The sequence below is a fragment of the Vollenhovia emeryi genome, unplaced genomic scaffold (genome assembly GCF_000949405.1).
Source record: "Vollenhovia emeryi isolate VEMERY1.0 unplaced genomic scaffold, V.emery_V1.0 DF939151.1, whole genome shotgun sequence".
Lineage (NCBI taxonomy): Eukaryota > Metazoa > Arthropoda > Insecta > Hymenoptera > Formicidae > Vollenhovia > Vollenhovia emeryi.
The window spans coordinates 1982515-2010225 of NW_011967215.1; the positions used below are offsets into that span (position 1 = coordinate 1982515).

The window sequence follows — 27711 nt, forward strand, 5'->3', positions numbered from 1 at the left end:
GCGAGAATGCAACCGTGATGTCTCCGACCGAGCGCAGCAAGTTCGTTACGAATTCGCGCTCGAAGTTTCGCGACGAATGCACTCCGAGTGCGTTACATTGCACAAATATACAGGCTGGAATGTAATAATCAGATGTACGGGGTATTCAGGACATTTTCGATCGTCCCCGCGCGCGATTCGGATTTCTATCTTAAGAGAAATTCTCGTGCACATTTCTTTTCTAGCTGATTATACAAATTTTTAGATAAACCAGAGGTTTCTCTCAGATTTTAATCTTTTAGATATTAAATCTTTGTTAAGATTAAGATTTATACGAGTTGTTTCTGAGACAATCGGGACATTTTCTAGAAACGTCAGTGTTTTCTTGACCGTACCTGGCATATTTAATAATGCAGAAAATTTCTTGCGAAAAATATTACCACAGCCAGGATTTGAGCCTGGACCTCCCTACGCTCTCACGCGGGCGTCTCACCAATTCAACCACCGAGGCATATGATAATATTTTTTATTCATTCGCAATAACAGTACAAAGATGTTGTCTACGCGTCTATTTCTCGACTCCCGCCTAGAGTGTAGGGAGGTCCAGGTTCAAACCCTGGTTGAGGTAACATTTTTCTGTATTATTAATACAGAATTATTAATACGCAATAAATTTTCTGCATTATTAAAAATGCCAGGTATGGTCAAGAAAACACTGACGTTGTTAATTATCGCTGGCGACACTGAAGAATTCTTATGAGTTGATTTTCTAGATATTTGGTGTGGAGTATGTGTGTGCGCGATGCGTCCCCGATTTTTCCGTGTCAGCATGTGTGAGATGAAAACATTTCGATAAAATTTCCTGAGGATGCACGAATGCTAATGCAGCGCACACCATCCGAAGGCTGCGAAGGAACCTGTTGCTACCGTCATATGGACTGAACGACAAAAGTCATCGAGTGAAGGCTGCGTTCTATTTTCTTTCAGGTCTTTAGGTTGTCCTTGCAGTCTATGGGATTGTGTGGGCGTCCGCAATATCATATTCACCCTTGACATATACACTCGCACAGGTGTATATCAGGCCATATTAGTAATCGAAACAACAAAGTCCTATATAGAATCTTAATCTATATTAATCACAAAAGGTAATCCAGTAATAAAATAATATATTACTGCTTGTACCTACTTGAAAAAATAGAGTTGAAAACTTAAAAATTTACACATTCCAAAGATGCAGAATTTAAAAAATTATAAAACAATTAAAAAATTAAAAAATTGAATAAAAAAATAATTTATTCCCTTTATAGAGTTTATAAGTAATGATTCACAAAGTACGACGAGCAATAAAGTCGAAACTAGATTATTACCATCGTTAAAATATTTAAATGTAAACTTATGTTTTCCTACGTAAATATTAATAATCGATATTTAGGTAAACTGCGGAAGTTGATTCGATAATGAAGGCTCACGGGCCGATAATGGGCGAGGAATAATTAAAGGGAACACTGTCGTTAGCAGTGCAAGCATCGGTTTACTAAACCGAATTAACACTCACACCCGCGCTGCATGTAGGTATAAGATGAAATTGTTAGAGAGATACGTGCAAAATCCTCATTACCGGAATGCATTAGTTCGTGTAATTTTGGGGCTTATCTTAAAGACGGAATAAAAAAGGAGCGCAAGAAGAGCATTATTTCCGAAACTTAAGTGCCTCGTCAAAAAAAATGTGTCAGATAAAGCGAGTTTCATTAATCAACGAGCACGTTCGCTAGTAGAGCGCTAATTTCATCTACTACGAGCATTTTTCTCTCTTCTCTCCTTTTATAATAAAATAATGAGAATTTGAAGAAAAAGTAAGGTTTCACAATGAAGTAATGTGACTTGACGTCCAAGTCCAAGTATTAATTACGTAAGTTGAGTTTTTAAATTCTTCGTAATTTTAAGATTCGCCTGTGATATCCCCCTACGATAAATGTTACCAATGTTTATCTGAATGTGGAAAAATTGTGTGAAATAATTTGGAAAATAAATTTTGCAAAAACTGCTTAACTCGATCTCCCTGAACTTAAGACAAGGAAATATTTATCAAGTCAATTACTCGAGTGAGAAAACGCCCCGTTGCGATGTTAATTTCCTTGAAAATGTGCCGCGCGACAAGTTCTAAAAGGGGATTAGTATAACTTCGCCGTGTTCGGCATCGTTGTCATCGGGATGCGTTCCCGGGTCGCGTCCTCGCTAAAGAGAAGCGCCGCGACGAAACTTTCGTCCGCGCCTTAACTGGCTACGGCGTGATTAACGAGCCGTCTCAAAATACGAGCAATCGACTCACCGGACTTAATGTCCGGGAAGGAGGCCGGTGTGCACCGAGGAGACGCGGAATTTAATTTCGCGGATATAACGAGAGCGGGTTGCAATTACAGCGAGGGGATTAATTGAGCGACATGCAGCGGCACTCTCTCTCTCTCTCTCCCTCTCCCCCCCCCCCTCTTTCCTTCTCTTTCCCTCGAATCCAGAAGACCGAGATCTTTGCGATCGCTAGGACATTCTTTCACGTAGAAGTTTACGTTCTTGAGATTGCGCATTCCTCTTAGCTATGCTGCAGAACAGCGTTTCGCACTTTCGTGAGCTATCATGAGTTAAAAAGCACCGAATACGGCGTCTTAATGATGCACGACAAAATAGCTAATTTTCATCCTGTTTGCAAAATATTATATGTAATATTTAAAATATAATGTAACAGTAGAAAATATCTTTATTCTAACGATACAAATAATAAGATCGTACGAAGTAGAGAATCATTCGTGAAAACCTTCTCACAGAGATAAGAATCTCCTTTAATTTATTTTACATTTTTTTATTTTCATAATAGATACATTTTTCACTTTCTTTCCCCAGAAAATTTATCATTGCTGTTGAATCGAATCTACACGCTCTCGTTTCTCTGTCCGTTTTTCTACTGTCAGATGTATCTTTCCTCTTAGGAAAGGATAATGCCGACGTTAATTGGTCACGGCATTTTCCCGAGAAATAGTCTTGGATGAGCCTTGCCCGCAAATGGTACTCGCCAATAGATGGTACAAGCGAGCATATTTTCCGTGGAAAAATTACCTTCGGCGGCAACCAAGCCGATGTACGTCTCTTGATAAAACCCGACGTTGAATTGTTACGACGCTAATGATCCATAATTAATTCTCCAGTTAGATTGTTCGCGTGTTTAAGTCCACACAAAATCGGCTGAAGCGCGCGTTTGTTTTCACAGAAAGGAACTTAAATGTTTACTATGAACGTTAAAAATGCAATCTTTTAAATAAACCTATTAGAGAGAGAGAGAAGTAAAGGCATTGCTAATAGAAACTACGTCATTATAAAATGTTAAGTAGGTAACAGAATATATATACCTATATATTTTTTTATATTTCTTTAATTTGTACTATCGCGGACGAAAAAGTGTACTCATCTTAAATATCTCAATCAAGTGAACTTCACAATTTTTGATTACCGTGCAATACACGCGGTGTCCGACGTGACGACGGAAGTATGAAATCTCAGTTCAGTCAGCGCATGAAATACTCCGCTCACGTATTTCGTCCTGCACCGACTCCTTCCGGACGTTAAGGCACGCGCCCTTTAAAATGTAGGCGACATCGCAGCTCATATACTTATTTCGTTTAAACGGGACTGGACTCCTCTCTAGGACTAAGATCTCATTACGAATTTATTTTCCGTGCTCGATATCACGTCCCCCCCCCGTCCCCCCCAACGATGAATACCGCGATATAGCGATGACCTCATATATTATCAATCCTTATGATACAACATCAAATATGCATTGAAGATGAAGGCGCGTACGTAGTTCGCGACTACTACAGGAATTCACAGAAACATTTCGGATCTTTCGGACAACGAATTTGGCAAAAAGGGTGAAACCTAAATTATTTTCCGTGTATTTATTTTTGCTTTTGGCACGTAAATAATTAATTAAATTTAGAACAAATCAATTCGCTCTCAGCACTTTTCATCTGGTTGTATCGTACGCTCGAATACCAAATTTATGAGATTTATTTCTCGCTTTAGATGTCTATCGACGGCTCCTGTTGAAAGAGAAAGAGAGAGACCAATTAAGTTACGGAATGTTCGGCACGCGCGTGCTAAGGACTTGACCCAATGCCCCACTCGGAATTTTCAAGATGCATCGAGCGATGCGTCGGCTCGATTCACCTCCGTGTCGCGGGGTACTTGTTGAATACTCGAAACAGGAATTCGATACGCAGCTGTCACACGCTCGCGGACCTCAAACAACTTGCTCGACGACAATGCGCGGTGTGGAGTCGCTTTCAGACATTTGGGCATTTCTAGCTAGCAAAAATCGACGCGGGAAACGGAAGAGAAGTGCAGATAGACGTACGAATCACGAGAATGCGAGAAAAGCAATGAATTTGTGATTGAATCGAAGACAGCCTGTGTTTCAGGAATAGTACGAGAAAGATGGGTCGAATGCATTGAGTGGGCTTAACGGAATACATTGTTGGCTGACAGCGCATTGACTTGTTCTACTGAAACTTTTAGATACGTAAAAGCTTTGTAATTTGGAAAGGAATATTTTCCGGGCGCATCATTACAAGTTTTACTAACTGCATTTAAGTGAAAGTATCTAGCATTATCTTATCAAGTACATCGCACAGTGTAGTATAAATCGGTAAAGAGATATAAAAGGTTTAGTGAGAATTCCGGCATAATAAGAGTTTTAAGAGGATGACAGAAAATTTTATAAATTTTTTTGGAAGCTGCTACGATTAAGAGTTTAAATCTCATGCGAAATGCTTTCATAAGCTTTCCCTTTGTTTCGCAAAATGGGGAAAATTACTCGCACCACCGGCTCACCCTTTGGCTCATATTAATGGAACGTATTTATGGAACGACGACGCCTCCAGGGCTGCGGTCCATTTAGCCTATAAGGGTTTAGCCGATGTTCTCGTGCCCCCCGGTTCGACGTACCCGGAGGATTTACTCGTCGGCCGGAGCTCGCGATTACGATTACCATAAATATTGAAGAGCGAAAGAGTTTGCTTTCTTGAGTTAATAACCGCTACCGTTCGCCCGCTCGCTTATGCTCGCGCCGTAATATCAATATTCATACGAGTATACGACTTTTGTGTGAGAGCGAAAATATTGGCATGGCTGTGGCGTTGCGGCGAAACTTCATGAATAGCTTTTTAATATTGTTACCGCGTAATCGATTTATGGCCGAGCGCGTTTCCGAAACGGTGGCGCAACTTCTTCGCGCGATGTTTCGTCATCGACATGGTCGCGGCCTAATTTGTGAGAAAACGAAAAGCCGTAGCGTGTTTTCCATGCGGAACAGCCAGCGGCTTCGTCGGAAAATCCCGTCTTACGAATTTTAACTCAAGTTCGCAACGAATACGAATAGCGTAGACGAGCCAAGTTTTATCCGAGTGACGGATAACGATGATGAATGAATCTGCATGTTTCAGTGCAAAATAAGGCTTTTTATTCCTAGCAAAGTTTTGCCTGAATAACTGCCGTTCCTGATCGCCAATAATCTCCCTTGAGTGAAGTGCTTGCTAGGTGACATAGTTCTTTACTAGAAAATAATCTGTCTCGGAATAATCTTTCATACGATAGTAAAGCAGTCCCGTAATATTTTCTTTCGAACGGTAATGTAAAGCGATGTCCGATATGAAAAATGAAGCCAGGCGGATTTTAAATAAAATTTTTATCGCCACGACAAGCGTATAAATTGTAACATCGTCTCGCGACGATCACATAGCAGAGATAAGCCTTTTATTACTGCGCACATGTTCAAATATTTATTTACACAAATTCTTTTAGCTGTGAAACCCCAGATTAAAATTGATTAACCGAGCGAATGTATTTCCTTTTTAAACATAAAAGCCGCACTTTATCCCTTTATGTGTAAAAATATTCAAAGGTTGCGCGACAACTTATTTACTTGTAACGTATCAATTTAGATATAATAGTTGGTAGCGCTCGTACTTTTATCCATTTGTCATTTCAATAGAAAAATTAATCGTATAGAAATATAGTTATACAGAAGTATGTAATTATACATAATTATTCGCTGGCATATCTATTATAGCACACTAACTATCGTGTTCCTCTATCATGAGATTGTACTATCTGAATGCTCTTTACCCGGGACGATCGATGTCGGCTCATGTTCTAATAAGAATTATCGTTATTCGAGCATCTATTATTACGCGAGTGCTCTCTCGCATCGAATGCAACGCTCGTCGCGGCGCGGTTGAATGATCGCCAAGAGAGAAGAGCGCCAGCGCTCGTGTTTCAAAGTTCCTCGGAGAAAGATCTCATAAAAAAATCCGCGAAGCATTCATTCGAGGACTGATATTTTGTGGAAACGTGCTTTTCAGAGAGACACATCCCAGGGTTTTATTAGAGGCCTCCGCAGCTGCGATTATGCGCTCCTCACGAACATAGTCAATATTTCTTTGAAGATTACAAGAAAAACGGAGGAAGAAAAATATATAATATTTCACTCTTTCTAGTTATATCGACCATAAAGCACACCGTGTAAGTGACTATCGTATTATATCAGTTGATTGCATGTAAGCAACTGTCATGTACCGAGTAACCTAGAAAACCGGTTAATTTTCAACAAATTTATTGATCACTTGGAAGCTTTTTTTTTATTAAAGTCGAACGCTCAAGTATATTAAAAATGAATATTCTTTTCACGAACCACAAGTTCTTAGTTTTCTCGGAATATGGAAAAGAAATTTGAGGCTTTGTGTTGCTGAAATATTCAAAACCTGCAAGTGCAGTATCGGAATTTTCTCCAAGGAAAAATCGATTAAAAATTTTTTTAGGAATCTGTCATGCAGATTAACCTCAGCACCTATAGACAGTATATGTGGCAATATCGGCAGCCTGCCAAATATTCCTGACGAGAAATTCAATTCAATTTCCCTTGAAAGCGTATGATTTTCAAAGAAAATGCTGTCACCGTTCATCGATATTTCAACATTATTATTCCATTCTATATGAAATATTAATATTTTATTGCAAAACTCTATCATATTTTTTCCGCGACTTTATATGGTTGTGAATTCCATTCCCTACTGACTATAATTTTTCTATCGACGAATAGATGATCGAATCGCAAACTGACAAATATTTTAAATATTCTTTTTATTAATTCTGACAAATATTCTCACTTGTACAAATATCAGAGCTATGATACGGTTAGTGAATGTAAAACTATTCATAACATTTATTATATTCTCGTTGGAAAAGCTCCGCGTATTATGTCTGGATTACTTCAAATGGCAAGCTCATCACGAGGGTCTGAATTTCCACAAATATTGTTGGAAACAGCACTTAAGTGATATTTGTGAGAAAACTTATTTCCGATTTATTCAAAGATGGAATTGATTTAACGAAGTCGATGAGTTATTTACTTTCCAGTAGTACGAAGTTAAATATGGCGTGTTCAATTGTCCCGTATACGAACAGTTTTATGAGAATTACGTGTTTCTTCTCAAACTGTGGCAATTTTATTGCGCTACTTACGTCACAAAATAATTAATGATTAACTTGGCGACGGGTAAAAATTAATGTACGAAAAACCTTTGTTTTCGAAATATCATCATATTTTTATGCCAAAATAAACATTAGAATCGCTTTTTTAATGTTTTTATAACAATTTCTAAGATATTCAAGAGAAGAAATTGAAAATTTCGCAAGCAATTGAAACACAAGCCGTACTCAATAATTGAAAAAAATAAAAATTACCGTCAACAATCTTAAATATGCTTATTATGCACGTCAATCATCAACGATTTGCTAACGACTGTGCAGCTATTTAGAAACAGATGAAACGGTCAACCTTTATTGCGGATCGAAGAACTTTGTCGAACGATTAAATGAGCCAAATTTACAAACGTTCTTTTACCACCGCGGTCAATTGAACCGATCGATTACATATGATCACTATCGATATTCCGGCTGATTATAATAACAATGTTGCGCGATAAAGCGCAGGACGTCGCAGTAGTGCGACGCAACAGGATACCCGAATGAGGAATGCAGTTTTCGGTCGCGGGAAAATGCAACGTTCACTTTGTGAATCGCCCGTACGAGATACGAGCCGCGATAATTCGTCGCCGCGGGCTCCACCGCACCCGTTGAATCCTCGGGAGATCCGAGAGGGTACCGCGGGAGAGAAAGATGGTTGATAACGCGTACCTGTTACGCCGTCGTGGCGCGTTCGGTGCCGTGTAAACTTTTCTGCGATGACGAACGTACGCGTCGTGGTATATCCTGCTGGGTAGGGTAACAAGTCAAGGCCCTCCTGCCGCGGTCCTCCCGGTATCGCGCCGAGCGAATCACACCTGAACCGGATGCGGACGGGTAACGCGGACCAACAAAGTCGACGGACGCGGAGGGCTCGCGTCGCGACGCCGCTCTGACGATCGTCGGCGTCGACCCGGCCGTAGCAGGCTACCTCGCACCCTCTCTCCTGGCACCCGTCACCACCACCCCCGGCTGCGTAGTGCGGCGCGCAAGCGTGGCCACAGGTGCGGGGGAGAGCGCGCGCTTCCCCACGGACACCTCCACGCACCTTGCGAGCAAGGCAGGTACCGTTTACGTAGGTGCCACGACCTCGGATGTCGCAGGCAGGTAGCCCGCTGCTGGGTCAGACGGATCGTCCGACCCCCGCGATGTCTTTCACTTCCTCCGTCGCGAAAGTTTGCCACGATTTGCGAAGGGTGGATGAATGATGATATCATTTCAAACGATACATGTACAAGACTATACAAGGATTCAATATACAAGATATAATAATTATAACTGGTTTATATAATTCGATAAATTGGCATTGATGTAACGTTCAATTTCAAGTAACGCGAATTACATTGCACATAGAGTGCTCGGAAATCACTGGATCTCTTTTTAATGACGGTTCCTGTTAGCAAATTGAGGTCGACTTTTCATCGGCGAGACTGTATCGGAATATAAGCGATTGCGAAAGGAATACTTTTCACGAATTAAACTTCAAGGGACCGATGAAGACTAAAACTAGTTTTTCAATATAGCTAATTGAAGGAAAAATATACTTTAATATAATTTGAGGTTTAATTATGACGAATTATATAGAATAAAAAATTGAAAACTTGTAAATTATGATTTTGCTTCTTTTTCTACCCCCCAGCAGAGAAACATTTTAATAATCATGATATATTATTTTATAATGTCTGATGTATGCATTATCACACCCATATAATTTAAAATATTATAACAGTGTTGTTAAAATCCACGCTAATTTAGCCAAACTAAATCCACGTAAGCGGTTAAGACTACTTATTTGTTAAAGCCGACATTGTTTTCGAGGTAAACACCTATTCACTAGAGAGACTCTAAAAATAATCCGATGCAGGGGAGAAAATCCGCGTATCGCACGACGACGCCTCGATTTATCTTCCACGCAGAGAGACCTTTTGTACAAGTATAAATAGACTTTCAGTCGAGACGAATGCACGCGGAGGAGGACGCCCGTGTCGGACACTGAGATTTATATGAATGAATGGTACTTTCACCCATTCGTGCGTGGGTTATGCACCCTGTACGTCTCACCCCACGCACTCCCGTTGACGTGCGTCGCGTGGGAGCGTGAAACAGCACGATTTCCGCCCTTCCAATTTCGTCGCCGAAATCCACTTGTCCAGCGAAACGTGATGCGTTGCGAAATTGTTACGATGACCGGAATCCGTCTCGTTAAAGAGTCAATTTACGTTTCAATTGTCATCTTCGTAAAAGGGCTTTTTGCACGTCTGATCTTTTATCTCGTTATTTCGAACTTCGCTCTTGGCGATATTCATTCAAAATTCAGTTCAAATAAATTACAATTAATTACAATACATTATAATACATTATAATTAATTAATCTGTTCAAAATTAATTATTAGATATAAATTTTCTTTTCAAAGTTAATTTTTGTAAGAGTTTTATGAAAATAGCTTAAACTACCGTCGCGCTGAATCTTTCGATTATTCGCTGCGGGAGATAAGTTAATAAAATATTAATTCAACGTTACCACTTATTCGAGTAATCACTTGAGTAACCGTCGGTGCATTTTCGAATCATGCGGGTAACTGTTATACCGTACGCTTTTACTATAATTACTCGTTAGAGAGTTACTCGACAACCGTAAAATGTCTCAAATAAGAGGTAATTTAGAACAATTACTCATTCGCATTATATGCTGGACTAATGAAATTCCATCGTACGAAATCGCGTTAGGTAGTCGAGGGCAAAGTAGATAAAGACCGCCTTTTGCCACGCGCGATTCGCTTGGATTTGTACGGTTAAAGTGGATTTCCCGGACACGTCGTCGTTCGCCGGAGCATCCTTTTTGGGGTCGGCAGGATTCCCGCAAATGCTGTTGTCGAGCGAGGGTGGCAGAAAGTTGGCGGGTGGATTTGTCGCGATGGTTATAACTTTCGTTAATGATTGATACAGTCGGTACATCGACCGTATTATCTCATTCGCCCGCGATAAAATCTATTAACGCGATCAAAGCTGCCCCACTTACAACGAAAGGAAAGATCGTGTCTTCAGCCACTTTCCAATTTAAATACAACGTGAATCTTGATACCACCAGTCGCTCCGAAAATTAATGTAAAATATTTGCGTTACTTTACGAGATGAATTCGAATGGAGATAATCTAGAGAAAATTTCTGGCACGATTCTACCCTAATGTAGATATAAAAAAAGTACCGTACATTTGTGAAAATGTTTGGCACATTCAGTGACGGCGGGATAATTTATGTTTCATCCGTAATTACGGTGAACCACGGAGAGTTTTGGCCATTTATTAAAGAATATTTGTCCTTTCTTGTCTAACTAAATATTCATGAAAAAATAAGAACTAGAAAATGATAGAATATACAATCTCGTATTACTAAATGTATGTGTCGAATGTAAAATATGTGAAGCCTGTAAATTGATTTAGGAACTTGAGAAATAAATAATTGAACCAATGTATCAATGACTCCGATGGCAAGCTTTAGGGTGGCGTAACGATTGATGAGGATTTCATTGAGCGAGACCTTCTGTTTTAAGAGAAACGTAAGAGTAATCGTTCGTTTAATTCATAAGAAATCACGCGCTTACAAGAGGGACATAGAATTTCTTTCCTGCGGCTAACCACCGTCGCCGTGTATTTCCGTCGTAACGAATGAGTCCTTTCTATACGGAATATCTATAGCAGTCGCTCCTCAAAGTCGTAACGACGGAATCAGAGAGAAATAAAGAGAAAAGGACTGAACGCGAGTCCGCAGCTGCAACCATTCTCACAATGTTAGCAAATCCGACGATAAAGATAACATCGTGCATAGAAGGCATTAGGCTTTATCCCCTTAGAGCCGTCTATGTCACGCTATACTGTTCATGCTGTCGCGTTTATCCTTAAACAGCCTCTTTGGAGACACCGGCACCTTGTAAATCATAGCCGGAATGCGGAATTTGCTTGAGCGATATCCATCCCGAAACATTATACCTTAGCAGGATATAATCAAGATATATTATATATCATAGAGACTATATGTATACGTGATATAATTCGTAATTTTACGTCAATGTTTTCAACAAGTGAAAAGTGAAGCAGTTAGAAATGCGAGAGAATAATAATTTTTTTTTAAATACTTAAAATTAAAATATTCTCGATAATAATTCGTCTTTCAAACTCGTTTAACCTGACACGTTACGCCGCTTTAAATTTATCATGATAAGTATCGCATGAAATATTCTGCCTCCATTTCACTACGCAAATATCATGTGGATAAACACGCTTCAGCAGTCGCAGAAAATTCCATAATTTCAATAATTCGTTCTTTGTATCACTATTACGTTGCCATAAAAAGAAATGCTTATAATTGTATCCCCGTTTCGTAATAATTTATCCTAGAGATTAATCTTCGATCATTTTAAAAGGCTGTTTTGTGCAGTACATTTTGTAGAAAGCAAAAGTATCGTAAAAACTAATTGAAAGCAGTTTGAGTATGTAATAACAAATAAAGCTCTTTCGTCAATACTTGTTTTAACTAGTTAAATCTGGAATTAACTGTGTACTAAAATCCAGCTTTAACTACCTAAAACAAGTACCAATGAAAGGGCTTTGATAGAACTAATTTTGAATAGTTAGATCGAGTTTTAGCAGATTTTACGTTTTGATTGTGAGATAAGTAGCGGCCGAATAGAAAGGCTTTTATTTACGTTATTAACTAGACAAACACCATTGAAAGCTATTTTTGACGTTGCCAAGTAGACAAAAATGTATAATGATTTTAGTAATTACGATTAAAGTCAACGGACTTTGCATTAAAATATGAGTATCGTAAAAATCAATTTAAGTATTGAGACGTGAAAATTTAGATGCATTTAAGTGCCGTTAATGTAACTTTGGTATCGACACGTAATTTTATTGCAGACGAAGTTCTTCGACCGCGCACGTCGATAAACTTTCACAAATATTAAAGCTCCCATTTTGCAATTCCCGTCGTCGTTCTTTCGTGTATTGGCTATAGTCACCGATTTTCTTTCAATGCTTATCGGTATTTCAAAGAATGTTATCGCATGTAGCTCCGATCGTTAATATTCCCCCGTCCTTCGATATCAGAGAGAGACTATTGTATCATTACGTCGTCGTCCTTCAACTCGTGTTTTACGTCTACGATTCCGAGGAAACGATCAGATTTCTCTTGCCGTTAAAAATCCTCTCTTTTTCTTGCTCTGTCGATCGAGACTTTCGTTGTGACGGCTATTATTATTTTATTCTGAAATTTTCTTCAAATTTTAGCTCATGAGAAAATATTTCAATTCTTTGCTAAACATAACAGATTAGTGAAAATTCGGTATAAACTTATTCCGCGAAGATGTAAGATGTTTAGTGTGCGATTTAACTGAGACTTGACTTTATTATCGGATATTTCTCCCTTTTTATAAGTTTGATACTTTCAGTGGAGAAAGTGTGACAAATATAAAGTGACGTGCATTTATTCAGATCACGCATACCTTAAGAGACATTTTCGATTTTCTAGTCCACCAGGACGTAAACTTCGACCTCGTCAAGTTGCCTTCGCGCTCACGTCCCGATCTAACGTTTATGGCGTACCGGAGGTTGATCGGGAAAAAAGAGATAAACGACTTGATGGGCGTTTTATTTCTTATGGCGTTTCGTGGGAAAGTCCTATTGTTCGCTCGCGATTTTACTACTTTTTGCAAATCTCCATCGCGTTCTGGCGAGGCCGGCCTCTTTCGAACCTATTTACGTTTATGAGCGTAATTTTCATCACGCACCACTTAAGTGCAGAAATCCGTCCATTCTCATTAACTTTTAACGCTACCCCTAACACCTTTAGTGCACTCAATATTATTATCACAAATATCACCCGCAGTTAGCCACTATGTTAAAAATTGTTTCAAGAAGCAATTTCCTACGTTGCTTGCTTGCCTGCTGTGCAAAAATTGTTACTATTTTTAGCAAATGGCCTGATTTCGATTCTTCAGTTTCTACATTTTTCCTCAATAAAACTCTCGCAGACAATTACTGAAAATTTAACTCCTTAATAAAAGGTACTAATAATGCTGTAGTATACAAAGTATTTTCTAATAAAGTACATTTTAGTAAAAAGTGGTTTTTCAAAAATAGAGCATACAACTTTTTACTTGATAAAGTATTAGCCTCATTAAATTTTATATTTCTCGCGTAATACAAAAATTATTAAAATAATTTTTAATTAATATTAAAATCGGAAAATTTTTACTAATCACCCAAAAGTTTGAATGTTACACGTATTTCTATACTTCTATTTAATCCAGTTCGTCTCAGTTTTGTTGAAACAATCCTCTTTCCTAACGAGAGAATCGATCAATGTTCTTCAGTAATGTCGAACGTTTCAATATCTCAACTTTGTAACAAAAGGATTAAAATTCTTTCGGAGTTAGACGACCGTGACTACCGTAACTTGTGAGAAGTGTCGAAATGTTCTCGTACTTTCGTGAGAACGTGCCATTTTCTTTCTCTCTCCCTAATTCACGTAACGCAAAACAGATTGTCGACAGCGGAATATAAAAATATAGGAACTTTCGCAACGTGTAGAGGTAATTATCTTGTCGAAAGACGATCGACTGAAGTTGAAAAGTACTACGGTAATTATTTTCTCTGCCAATGCGTTTTACGAATCCCATCCTCGATTCTATTTGTCTGCTATATAAAACCGCATCATCGATATAAAACCGATGAAATGTCCCCGCGCGAGTGCCGTGGCGTAATCCTTTAAAATTATGCGCGCGATCTTTCCACGGCGGTGCGAGAAAAGGGCGATGGGTGCAATTTTTTTTATGTAAAGCAGTCGCGAGCGTAAGAAAAAAAATTGATTGAAAGTAAGATCACTGGTTTTAAAATGCAAAGTCGCATCGGCGAAGCAGCGCCCTTCCACAAGCTTCCAGGATCTTCTTTACGAGAATGTTCGTCGCGGTAAATTGCAATTTTGTCTTTAAGGCTCGCGAAAGAAAAGTGTTATTTAAGGGATAGACTTGAAAGATTGCGAGAAATCGCATAAGTAAAGACGGCGGACCTTCAGGCGAGTAATTGAATTTTTTCGCGGTTCAGCGAGCTGCGATAGAAACTAACGCGGAATCTAAATCTTATTCGTGAATATTGTAACGAGATAACCGGCCCGCGAAACGCGGCGATGCTACCCTGTCTCTTTGTAAATCGCAATCAAGGTCGATAAGGTAAGAAAAATTTGTGTTTATCTTAATATGTACATATGTACGCAGTGCTTCTAGATTTCTGTAAAAAGTTTTACCTTTCCAAGGCAGTTGACTGAAATTAATTAGATTCAAATAATTTTCAAGACAATCCCAACACGTGTTGGGAAATCTCGACTAAAGTTCTAACTTTTCGAAGGGATCGTACCGTCAGAACGTTTAACTTCCAAAATGCAGCCCGACGCGTACTCTCAAGTGTGCTTGAAAAATTTAAATGCGCCATTAAAAGTTCGGGATAAGATGCCAGATGGTAGCATGCTAATGTCATCGGCGCGCCCGATGCCTTCGTAGGAGAATCCTCGACGTAATTGCTGCCATTCACAGGCCACGTTTATAAGTTGTTGCGCCTGCTCGCTCATTTCGTTTTGCTCTTAACATTTAAGTCAACTATCGACTTTCCCTTTTCTTAAGGCACATTACAGTGTTATACCTTTATTTCCCCGATTCTTCTTAAACGGAAAACGAAAACACGCGCAACCGTTTTATAAATTGCCAGGAAATCGGCCTCTCACGTAATTTAATCTCACCGACAGGGGTAACGATAGATATTTACGAGTTTGCAATATTGTATTTTCTCTAATATAAATAATATTCTGATAAACCGAAGAAAATATAAACGCTTAAAGCCCGCAAATAACATTGCGGAGAAACATCAAAGAAAACATTTACACATTAGTTTGCTGAACTGAAACAACATATGTACTTGCTCAAATTTAATATCGATTGGATTTGAAATCATTAACAGTAATGGCGTTCAAAACATTGACTCTGCGATAAATAAGTCCAGCGTATGTTACTGCAACGAACAACTCTGAACGTTGTATTAAAGCATTAAAAATTTAACGTTCCTTTCAGGACATAATTAAATTTTCATACGCTAGTAATTCCCGCACCGCGCTCCGAATATCGCTCGAGAATAGAAGAGAATTCGCGGATGAACGAGGAGTCGAAAAAAAAGAGATTTGTGCTTTAAGGTCAAGTGGAGCTTCTGCATTGTAATCGCAGCCGTCACTGAATCATTCATAATCGCGCGATTCCGTTTTAGCGTAACACAATGCAAGGATTAACATTTAAAGTCGACATCGTGTCTTGCAGACTGATGCTATTGTCGCTACAGCTTAATTGGATATTCTCGGCCGAGGTATCCGCGGTCATTTAAACGGACTAAACTGATTGATGGCCCTTAATCAACAAGCAAGAACAAGCCAATCGTCTATCATCCCTATTCTTGTCTACACAACCCCACGTAATTCTCAACGACGCTCTGATTTACATTTGTACATTTCAGATACTATTCGAGACAGAAGAGTCGCTTAATATAGCAACATTAAACAACAAGAAACGTCTGATTCAGAGTAATATTTAGTAACAAAGAGTTGATTTACTTAAATAAATATTCTATAAAAGAAGTTAACATCAATATCTAAATTCGTAAAAATTCTTATTACATAAAATCCTGTCCGATCAAAAATGTCAATTTTAGTTCTGCTCGATTATCAATTTGCGTCTTACACAAATTTCGACCAAAAAAAAACATAAATTTTAATAAGAAAATATTATTGTACCCATGTTGGAAAATTCGAGTCTCTTTCTTAATAAATAAGCAAGTGCAACCGTAAGAGTACAAGATCGAAATGGGACGTTCGAGTTAGAAATTCATCATACTTTTCCCCAGGCAACACGCACGACCCGGTGCGATCCGTCAATTCCGGGCAGGTTTGTACACCTGCTGCCTCAGCAATTTATTGCCGAAACAACGAGTGTAGAGCAATTGTGTGTTTCTGGCTTGTCTACAAGCTTTATCGCCAAAAATTCACCCGCGGGATATTTTATCCTATTTTGGGCACGGATTCGGAAGAAAGAGGGGCATTCGAAGTACACAGCGACGAAGCAAAATAATACGAGACAAGAGCTGCTGCGCTATAATAAATAACATATGCTATATATAAATAAAGAATTTCACATTCCTTGAAAATTTCAAAGCTAAGACGTTGCGAGAGTTACGAGACACGGGAGTTGGGTGTAACGTCAATTTTTCAGGCGGTGCAATATCTCGAAGCACGAGGCGGAAGAACGAATAATTGCAAATAATTCTGAATTACGCGAAAGCCCGCAAAAGATGTTACTCGCGGAAACTACGAGGCGCAAACGAATGAAACTTCGTTCCCGTCGAGGCGAAATCAAAGCCTTTCGCTGGCCATGTCTCGTTATTCGCTACGAACGGAACAGAGTTACAGTTTCCGTTAAACTTCGAGGCACTAGTTAACTCTCTGATACGGGACTCTGTACGATTCTCGGCCGAGAGACTCTCAGATCTTTGCTGTATATAATTATATATAAATGAGTATCTAACAATATCGTTTTCTACAAAATAATGCTAATCAACAGACATCGCGAGCATGTTATAACATAACAAGGATACAACGTTGATGAAGAAATGGATGCAGTTAGTGAGAAAGTCATTTAAATGTTAATTAGAAATGCATACGTGCGTAATTACAGAATTTAATGTTGAAATTTAAATTCGACCTGCAAAATGAGATTTCTTTTCCGTCTCTTACGCCGAGCATTTTTACCCGGTTGATGTGTGCTGCATCATTGATGAATCACACAAAGACGTGCATGCAAGATGAATAACATATATCCACCCGAAGAAATCCGTTTTAAGATCAAACGGACCGCCGTCGTATATCGCCGTCTCTCTTATTCGGCGAAACAAAGGAAAAAGCCGTCATCGCGAGAAGCAAACCGTTCATGCATATGTTATAACGAAGCAAGAAAATCCATACTTCACGAGTTTCCGCCTCCTTTTTTCCCCATTTCCCTTCTCGGGCAAAGCCATCACTACCCGCGTCTTCTATTGTTATCACAGGAAACAGTTTAAATGCAGAAATAAAATCGCCGTGTTCAAATAAAACGAATATTTACAGTGATGACTAAAAATATACTTTCAACTTTAGTAACGACGCTAAAAAAATGACCGATTGAAACTTGTCGAATTCTAAATCCGATATTAAATATTTCTACCATTTTGACATTTTCTCCTCTAACCAATTTCACATTACGTTATTTTATAGAGTGATGAGTACATCTGCGTCTCTTGAGAGACCGCGGAAAATAAAAGTGTCTATGAACTGAATGACTCGAGCATCGAGGGAAACAAAGCTAAGGGTGTGCGTGAAACGTTTAAGTATATCATATTTAAAATGCGAAAACACTTTTCCGAATGTTATCAGGAAATTCTTCCGTGCTCAAAGGAAGGTACCGATGCTTTCCTTTACTTCGCAAAATTGCCGATATTGATTTTCTTTTATTTCAACAAATTATGGTTTCTCCCTCGGCAGCTACGTCGAGAAGTTACCTGGTTGAGAAAAAGCAGAAATTAAAACGCGAGCTTTCCCGCGAATTCCCGATACACATTCTTTTCCGATCAACGTTCACTGTATTCCTTTGGCCGAGGGAGTAATATTTACGTAACGTAACAATTAACGTTGACTACTACAGCTAGAAATTTCATATTCTTAATGCAAGGTGTACTATATGACACGCGGATTATAGATTTTATGATAAAATAAGATATTCAACACGTTTCGCACGAAGACACCTTAGAGATACTTGCGGAATAAAGAACCGAAGGGAATATGATAACGAAAAGTCAAACGCATAAGCATTTGAATTCTCGAGGCTGTTCGCTACAGAAATGACGTAACGAACGAAATGTTTCTTCCGCGTTCTCAATACATTTTCTTTCGCTGTCTCCCTCTCTCTCCGAAAAATCAGGATTGTAGATTTTCTATACATTGCTCATACACACATGACATTTCAGGAATAACAATCTCTTGTCCGCCGCAATAGAATATGATTTCCATGAAAAATGTAACAAGCATTTTCATTCTTTCGTGTAGATTAAAACGGATGTCGGAGTTGTCGAAATATCAAGCGCGATATTAATCGTAAACATTTTCAGACATTTAATATTATCTGATATATATATATTTTTTATGTATTATAAAATATTATAAATTTCTCAGGCCGCGGAGACCTCAGATGATAGCTTTAAATATTAAACACTACTCTACTCCATTCTGCCGTTATAAAGGCAAGTTTAACGTAACTTTAAATGCTAATATTATACTTTGACATATTTTATTTTGCTTTCGAGCCTCTCTCGATGGGCATACATCAACTAAAGTAACACTCGCACGCGTGTTAACGGACGAGAAGGAGGCGAATGGAACTTTTCGGGACGCAATTTAAATGGCGCACGTGTTTTACGTTAGGCGAATACCCACATAAACATGCCGTACGGTCCCCCCTCGCTCTAACGAGAATACGATTGTCCGTCTTATGAAAAAAATTTTTTCTTTCTACCGGAGTGACCTAGAAAAGTAACTAGCTCGAGAAGGATATTTCGTGCTAACTATTGAAATCGCAATTTTAAGTTAATTCCATTCCCGATGTCTTTTTCAATTGTGACAGCGAACATTTTTCGAGCAAAGCGATGGCAATTTTAGGCCTCGTTTTCCGATTATTTAAAATCGCGTCTAATATAGCGAATAAATAAACATAATAATTTAAGAATGAAGAATTGGACGCCGTTTCAGGCCGCATTAGATTCTCTTTAACGACTCGTAAACCGCAGAAGAATTACGATGCACAATTTAATGTTATACTATAAGAAAATAAGTGACCGTAAACTATGATCTAAACTATGTGCTTTCAATAATCTATTCCTGGCTATAGTTTAAATCATCGCGGGAGACGGCAATAATTTATCCGTTCGATAAGCACAGCTGAAAGTTGAGACTCCTAACGTCGCACGACGCTCTGCGAGGCTGTATCCGATTTCCGTCAAGTTTTAATTGATTCCAGGGCGGAGGCGAGCTAAACAAGATTAAAATAAAGCATCGTGGCCAGAAAGGCGCGATATGCCGTGTAATTAACGCACCTAATCGCCCGATTTAAATCGTCGCTTTGAGTGACACGGTTGTTTCTCGGAGTCTTAATTATTGGACGTATACCGGGGCGCTTTTACAATTCGCGCAAATCCTGGTAAAATGTCCTGTCAACTGTGTCCTATTTCATTCTCTGAATCCCTACAATATATCTTCCCGCACAACTGTTTTTCATTCGACAGAACACTAAGATATGTTTCTCTTTTATAAAATTATTAAGCGCTGACATAAGCCGAAGATCGTGTCGAGCGCTTTAATCAACGTACAAAAATTATATTTTTATTTATTTAAAATGTATCATTTTCCTCGATACAACTTTACGCTGTAATTAAAGGGGGGGGGGGGGAAAAAGTCGACTTTCTTATTTCCCGCAAATTTCCTCGCAAGCAAAGCTTTGACGCTAAAAAATAAATCCTCTTATAATCCTCAGTATGCTGAATAAAATGTTGCGGTAGTCTGATAAATATTGAAACGATGATTCTTTTCGTCCGAGCGACTTATAACACGGAAATGAAATGGAATTGATCGTCCGCGTGACGAAATGTAGCGCACACGTTAAATTATTCGTGTTTATTAGTGTATCGCGACAGTGGAGACTTCTCCGCGCGTGTAACTAATTCATTATTCTCAATCCCCTAATGAGATTACTCGAGGTAGTCCGTGCGCGGTAATGTATAACTAATTTCGCCGGTATGAACGCGGAACGCGCAAAGTCTCCGGCGTACTCTTAATCATAATTCTTTCTTAATGAATCACAACCGGGCGTGAACACGTTCGGTAATGAGATCGGGATTTTAGGTCTTCAATAATAACGCGTCGATAAATTAATAAAGTGAAGCTCCTCAGGAAGCCCCGTCTCGCAACGGAGATCTCAACCGTTAATTTATTTCACTAATTTATTCATCGCTGAATTGGAAATTCACCCGAGCACTCCCTCAAAGTTCCGATGTATCGGCATTCGAGATGAGCAATGCGCGAATATATTCTGTGTGTGTTATCACTTTCAATGGAGTCCCGCACGGAAATTCATTTCTCCACGGCGATTTATATCTCCACGGTCCTAATTCGCGCAATTTTTATAATCCAAGCTCCCATGCATTCTAAACCGGTGGGTAAAATTTATCCACGCTTCGAGTTATCGACTTAACTCGGCCGCGCGCTGCGGTTTCACGCGAGGGGAATAAAGTGCAAAATAAAATAGAGCGCGTTGTGAAAAAAATTCCGGGCGGCGCGCTTTTCCTCATCAATGCGTGGGAAAAACGACAATTTTTCCCGTGGGTGCCGTGCGTCGGCGGCGCGGCGCAAAAATACCGCGGTGCGCTTCTCGCCAGTGCGATAATCAACATGCGTATGCAAATCGGGCTGCGACTTCATTTCCGAGGGACCGCGTATTTGCATGTACGCGCGTCTACGCGCAGAGCGCATTCGCATGCGTGTCTGCGTCGCATCAGCGAATGTACACAGTGCCGACCGCAAATCAGAGTGATCCTCCGTGATTAAACTATCATGAAGCCCTGCGCTAATAGCGCCCCTTGCTTTCGCTCCGATGTGAAGCGATAAACTAATAATCTATTTATCTCTTAAGCGCGTTAATTCCAGCACGGGCCCCGTTGAAAAGAAACGTTTGCCGTGTCGAAAGGGGTGCAAATTCCCACCCGAATGTGCGGCCGTTGCCCGACAGTCCGCGCTATAAGAATAAAATTTCGAGATATATCGCGCGCGAGCAGCAGTTAAACAATTGAATCATTTTTCTTTTATCGATTCCCTCAGGAGTCGTGGAATTTCATAAAAATGTGTGCACTTTGGTCAAGGTAAATGCACTTTAATCAAGTAGCAATAGTAATGTTGCTCGGTCGAATTTGGCTGAGAGCGTTATTAGGAATTTTATAGCGCGGCATTTTTAATTAAAACAACGATATCGCCGAAGAATGCCGGGATCGACGCGTACGAACTGAAATAACTCCATCTCGGATATATGAAACGGCGGCCTGTGCCGGCAGCGTGAAAACCACGCTCGGCACCACGTCATTTACACGTCCGCCGCATTTTCGAAATAGCGGCGGAATGTGGCTTAATTAACTTGTCAGCGTGCGCGCGGTGTCTACGGCTCGTGCAGACTTCAGATGCTTTTGAAATCCGACATGACAATGCGTGTAAGTCGCGCGCATCGCGAGTTATTAACCCGGCACGTTCACGTGCAGATACATTTCGAATACGTTTCTCTCGCGGCTCCTCGTTAATTAATTAAATATAAAACCCACTTGTAATTATATATATGAGCGCTTCCATTTGCATACAACATTAAACATTTATACGCCGAATAAAGAACAATGTACTTACGTATGTGACTTCGCTTGAGAATCGATCGTTTCTGTCACGCCTTTGTTTTACTTCATTTATATTACACGACGTATATAAATTACTTGCGTCGTTTTCACGTATAAATCGTGCACCGATAATATTAATACTAACTTGCTTCTAAATATCGAATATTAATTCCTCGCGAAATTGAATTCAGAATAGGAGATGATATAAATTTTTCGTAAAATCTATCGTACATAAATGTAATAACAAATCGTAGAAATATTATCAAAGTGTCCAACTAATAATTAGACACCGTAAATTAAATACCGTACTTTGTATATTTTATCAATCGAATGTTTTTCGTCTAATTTTGCCGAGTTACGAAATTTCCGATTCAGCTATAAGTATAATTCAATTGAATGCATTATTTGCGGTATTTTTCCGCGAATAATTAACTAAAATTTCACGTTGATTCACACGAAGCGCTGGCCGGTAACAAAGCCGTGACAGAATTGTCGAACTATAAGTCACCAGGTCCATGAGCCGATAAACATTTCGGCTAATTAGCGACATCCAGAGAATGCCGCAATTAACGCGAGATCCCAAATGAATAAAGGACTGCGCGTGCGACAAAATTACTGTGAGTATAAATTTCTTATATCTCGATAAAATAAATAGATGTTTGTGTTAAAATAAATATCTCGTTACTGTGTTACCGATAGAATTGGAATTATTCAATATATGACGGCAATTATACAGAATCATTTTCAATATATTAACAATTACTTAAATAATGACAGAATGAAGAATAATAAAAAGTAATTTTTCAAATTATTTGAATGCAACAAACGCGAGCGTATAACTGATTAATTCTTTAATGCAATACAATGGAAAAAAATCTTTCTCGTTTCGCGATGAAATATTGGGAGGGCGTGGGATCTCACGTTTCACGTTGTTTCGTTTCGAAGCGTATATTCAAATCATTCAACAAACATAAATGAATGGGCTATGCAAACGATTTAGTGTATTGTAAGTATAAGTGCAATTGCTCTCGTTTTTATTATTAAATAAATTCTACAAAACAAATTGACGAGAAATGTTCAAAGCAATATGCAATACTTTAATTATAACAAATTCTACTTTATAAATGTATATGCTTTGTATCTATGTACACTTGCAAAGAGAAGCAAAAACCTGACAATTATTAAGTGACGCGGTATAAATTTATTCTAGCCCGTCCATTTCAAAATGCATAATGGATTTATGAGATACTGTTTCATCTGTAATATTTTCTCATATTCTTAATATAAATTCTTATTTATTAGGTACACACGTTTTAGAGAGATTAAAGCCACAGGAATAAATAATGCGTTCCGATATCAAACAGCATAAATGACATATTGTATATTTCGTTTCTATTTTTCATGCGTATGTGCTTTTTGAAAATTTAAATTACTATGCGCTAATAATTTTTGAAAGAAAGGCTGTTATCTCACATAAAATTCTCATCAATCCATTATTAGGATAAAAATAATTAAAACTCACCGATACGATGCGCAGCAGTGGAGTTACGATCCGCACACGATGTTAATCTGTAAAACACGAAAATCAGCCAAATTAAAACCGTAATTCAAAGTAATTAATAATTGTAAAAAAACATCACGGCGTGCGTTCGACTTTTCGTTCCTCAGATATCTGACTTTTGCGAAATTTAATGCACAAATAATTTCTTTCTCAATAAAATACAAATAAAAAAAACTGTTAAAATAATTACAAACGTTAAACGCGTGGGGGGTGCTCTCTATAAGTTTGTTTTCTGTTCCTGCACTGGTCAACTAGTACAGTAAGCTAGAATGAGAAAACAATATGCTTGTCTCACTCCAATTTGTTGCACTAGTTCGCTGGTGTAGCAACAGAAAACGAGCCTTGTGTTTCTCCGTAAAAACTCGGACGTGATAAAAATTACGGTGGCACGCGCGCCAACCTGTTTCTCGAAACGATCTGGGGCGCTTAAACTCGACAACAATACGAAATGCCGCGCAGGACGCCACGATAAACGGCGAATTCCACAGGTGACAAGTAACGAAGCAATGAATCACTCACCCGTGGTTGCTCCACCGGCGCCCGACGCCACCCCGGGCCTCGTCCTCCTCTCAGACCTCCGTGTCGTCGCACATCACTTCACTCGCGCGCACGTAATTACGATCGCGCACTCATCACTCGCGCCACTTTGCACGGCACTCCCGACGCGCGCGGCCCCGTCGCGTCGCGAGCGAGAAAACGGTAGACGCGGCGCGAAGATTCGCTCGTCGATCAACGCGAACCGTTGGTCCCCAACATGGCGGACGGCGTTCGTAAATCGCGCGGCCAACTTCACGCGCCACCCGACTCGGCACCCGCGCTGCGCACGCCCGTTTCGCGCTTCAAACGACAACCGGCACTCCTTACGGCGTTCCCTGTCGCCGATCTTACTTTCGGGAGAATTGCCGCGGCGCGTTGCAACCGAACTGCGAGCGTCCGAGGCGAAATCGAAGCTGAAACACCCGCGGGACGCGACGTTCGGTAGAGAACGAGCGTCGTCTCGCGTTCGCGACGGTGGATCCCGGGCCGTAAATCTTGCGAAACGCACGTCCAGCGGGTCGCCAGTAGATATACGTACTTAACTCGCGCCGCGGAGCCGTTAATTATCGAGACACGACGCCGATGACGGTCGTACTTGTCGCCAGACGCGCCGCTCGACTCGTCCTTTTGCGTTGACGGCAACTTCAGAGCGACGCGACGCGATGCAACATGGTCGGCCGAAGCGCGACGAGATCTCGTTCCAGAAATGCGCGATTAATGCATATCCACCGTTTTCCGGCTCGTTTCAGTCCGCAAAGACGGTCGTCCAAGTACGTGGACTTCGGCAAGGAGAAGCGCGACAACAATGTATACAAGTCTCTGAGAAAGTAACCGCCGCAGAGCGATACAATTTTCCCATCGCTTAGTTCCGGCGATCCAGCCGCGACTTTGGTCTCGCGCGAACAAGACGCGCGAGATTACCTATTTCGGCGAAGAGTCGTCGCCGCGAGATGCCTACGAAGTCGCTCACGGCGAAGCGAATCCATCGTGCCAGCCGATACTTCCCGATTGTTCGCAGAGAGTCTCGCACGCGTCTCGCCGCTGCCGCGTCCCGAAGGGCAATGCGAGCGGTAGGCGGCTCGAGCCGCCGTCGCCGCCGCCGCCGCTGCCGCGCGGCGGCTCGAGTCTCCAAGGTCTCGGCCGGTCGATTTGTTTACAATAATACATTCCGAGCGATTCCGAGAATTTTGTGTACACCGCGTGAGAGAAAAGCGCGTTCCTAATAACTGTACAACGTATTTGAATGAAAACTACAACCGAATATTTCGCGCTTCGGTATCGTAAAATTATCTCCCGTTCCGTACATTTTGCGCCTCGCCTTGCGATGCGTGGAGCGTTAACTATATGCGTGTAAAGTATAGCGAGGGCTGCGGATTTGCAAGGCGTATTTTAGCAATTCGACCGATCGTCGTTCCTCGCTTCTTTTACCCGGGGGGGGGGGGGAAGAAAAGATTGCAATTTGATAATAGACCGAGAAACATTGTTTCCGAGTTGCGTCGAGAGAGAGCCTTAAATATACGAACGGGCAGGGTTGGGTAGTGTCTATAGTCAAAAAGATAAAAGTTAAATAATTCTAACTTACAATTAGTTACATTATGGACTGTTAACGTTCAACTGAATTTAGTTACATTTTATCGGTAACTTTTAACTTTTAATTTACTTCTCTCTCAGGCCCGGTTTTTCATTTTCTGGTTAATTGTTAACCAGAGGTTTAGTTAACTCTTTCAAATAATAATGTATAGAAAGATAGAGAGTCGACTAACTTGTGGTTAACAATTAACCAGAAGAATCGACTCTGCGCCTTTCTCTATGTTATTATCTGAGAAGGGACAGAGAGTCAACTATAAACCTCTGGTTAACAATTGATATTAACTTAACTTTCAATTCAATTAAATTGTATTATTTTGTATCTTAACTAAGTTAAATTTTCACGGCTGTTAGCTTTAACTTAACTTAGTTAAAAAAAAATAAGATAACTCACCCAACCCTGCGAACGGGATAATTATAAATTCGTTCGACGCTTTATGCGGGGTATGTGGCATAATAAATGCTTCACGGTGAATTAATATTCATTGCAATTTTATCTCTGACAGCGGTGTGTAACCCGATGTCGGTGCGACAACGCTTCGTGCACGGCGAGCTATTTTTGTCATTAAACTCAGTTGAAAGAGCACGTGGCGCGAAGGGCCACCTGATTTCCAAAAATAAACTCCCGTATTTGCGTAATCCGCGCTGTCGGGCGGATCTCCGCGATACAGAACCCGATTATGGGAAAGGAATTACGCAATTTGCGTATACAAACGCACGTTATACGACAAAATTACAACGCTCGAAACCGATACTATCCCACGTGGGCGGATTCGTGCAACTGCTATCGTAGAGACGTTTATGTTTCTTCGTTTTCGTCAATTATTCTCACATTGAGTTGAAATAAGATCCCGTTCTATTCTTCGATGAATTATGTAAAATCGTATTATGCCGTTTATGAAACCGAAATGCAAAGTCGCGCGCTTCTTCGCAAAGAATTTTTCGGTAGGAATAACGAGATGCAAATCCGCGAACGAAAAAATTGGCGTCTCAAACTCTCCGATCGTAATCTCTTCGATCCTCGTGGAAACGCTCGGAGTTTCTACACCTCCGCCCGTAATTCCAAAGTTCTCACCCCTCGCCCTCGCGAATTGACTCGCCCATTAAATCTCCCCGAAACTTGGAAACGCTCGCGGAATATGAGCGGGCAGTGCGCATTGCGGGGTATATGACGCATTTCGTAGCATTATCCGCTTCATCGGACACGCCGTGATTGATTTCATTTTCGACCACGGGAGAAACCCATCGCGGCTGGCCGGACCCGTCTTCCCATTACGCTTTTGATATAGAGAGAATACAGCGATAGCGGCTGCACTTATCAGTAATCGATAGCATCATTGTGCATTTCCTTTATGTGCCTTTCGGTATATAGCGCATACGGGACCGGCATTGTGTTCCGATAATACGGCCGTATCGGGTATCGATATATGTAAATTACATTCCAACGTTACGGGCATCGCATAACAAATGAGCTAGTGCGCACGGAATAATAGATACGTGTCTACAAAGAAATAAAGGAACATTTTCATTATTCTGCACTTTACGGACCGTAGAACAAAAATGTCGCCGAAAATCATCTGCGTTCCAAATACTTTGGCGAATCTTTTTACTCGTCGCATCGAGAAACGAACTATCCACTAAAAGTCCCTCTTTCTTTCGGACCTTCTTTCTTTAATCCTCCGTCACACGGTTGAGCTTCCCCCGGTCCTACCAAAAAGGTATGCTACGGCAGAAACTCGCCAAGCTACGAACTAAATAGTCAATCTAGATGACCGAGATACAATTTTAACAACAGACTTGGTACAAGTGACGACGAAGAATACTAGGAGATAAACACTTTACTTTTGCTCAGTAATCTCTTTGCACTTTAATTTAACTTTACGTTTCCTTCGAAGAAAATGAAATAGAACTCAGAAATGAAAAGCAAAGTGA

General features: G+C 40.1%; 1 protein-coding gene across 1 annotated transcript in view; it reads right to left on the minus strand.

The window, feature by feature from the left end:
- LOC105565555 overlaps window positions 1-8439 on the minus strand; it is a 63279-nt gene extending 54840 nt beyond the window's left edge. The window contains exon 1 of the mRNA XM_012018846.1: window positions 8224-8439. The gene's annotated coding sequence lies outside the window, so the exon portion shown is untranslated. The remainder of the gene's footprint in view (window positions 1-8223) is intronic.
- Window positions 8440-27711: the final 19272 nt, after the last annotated feature.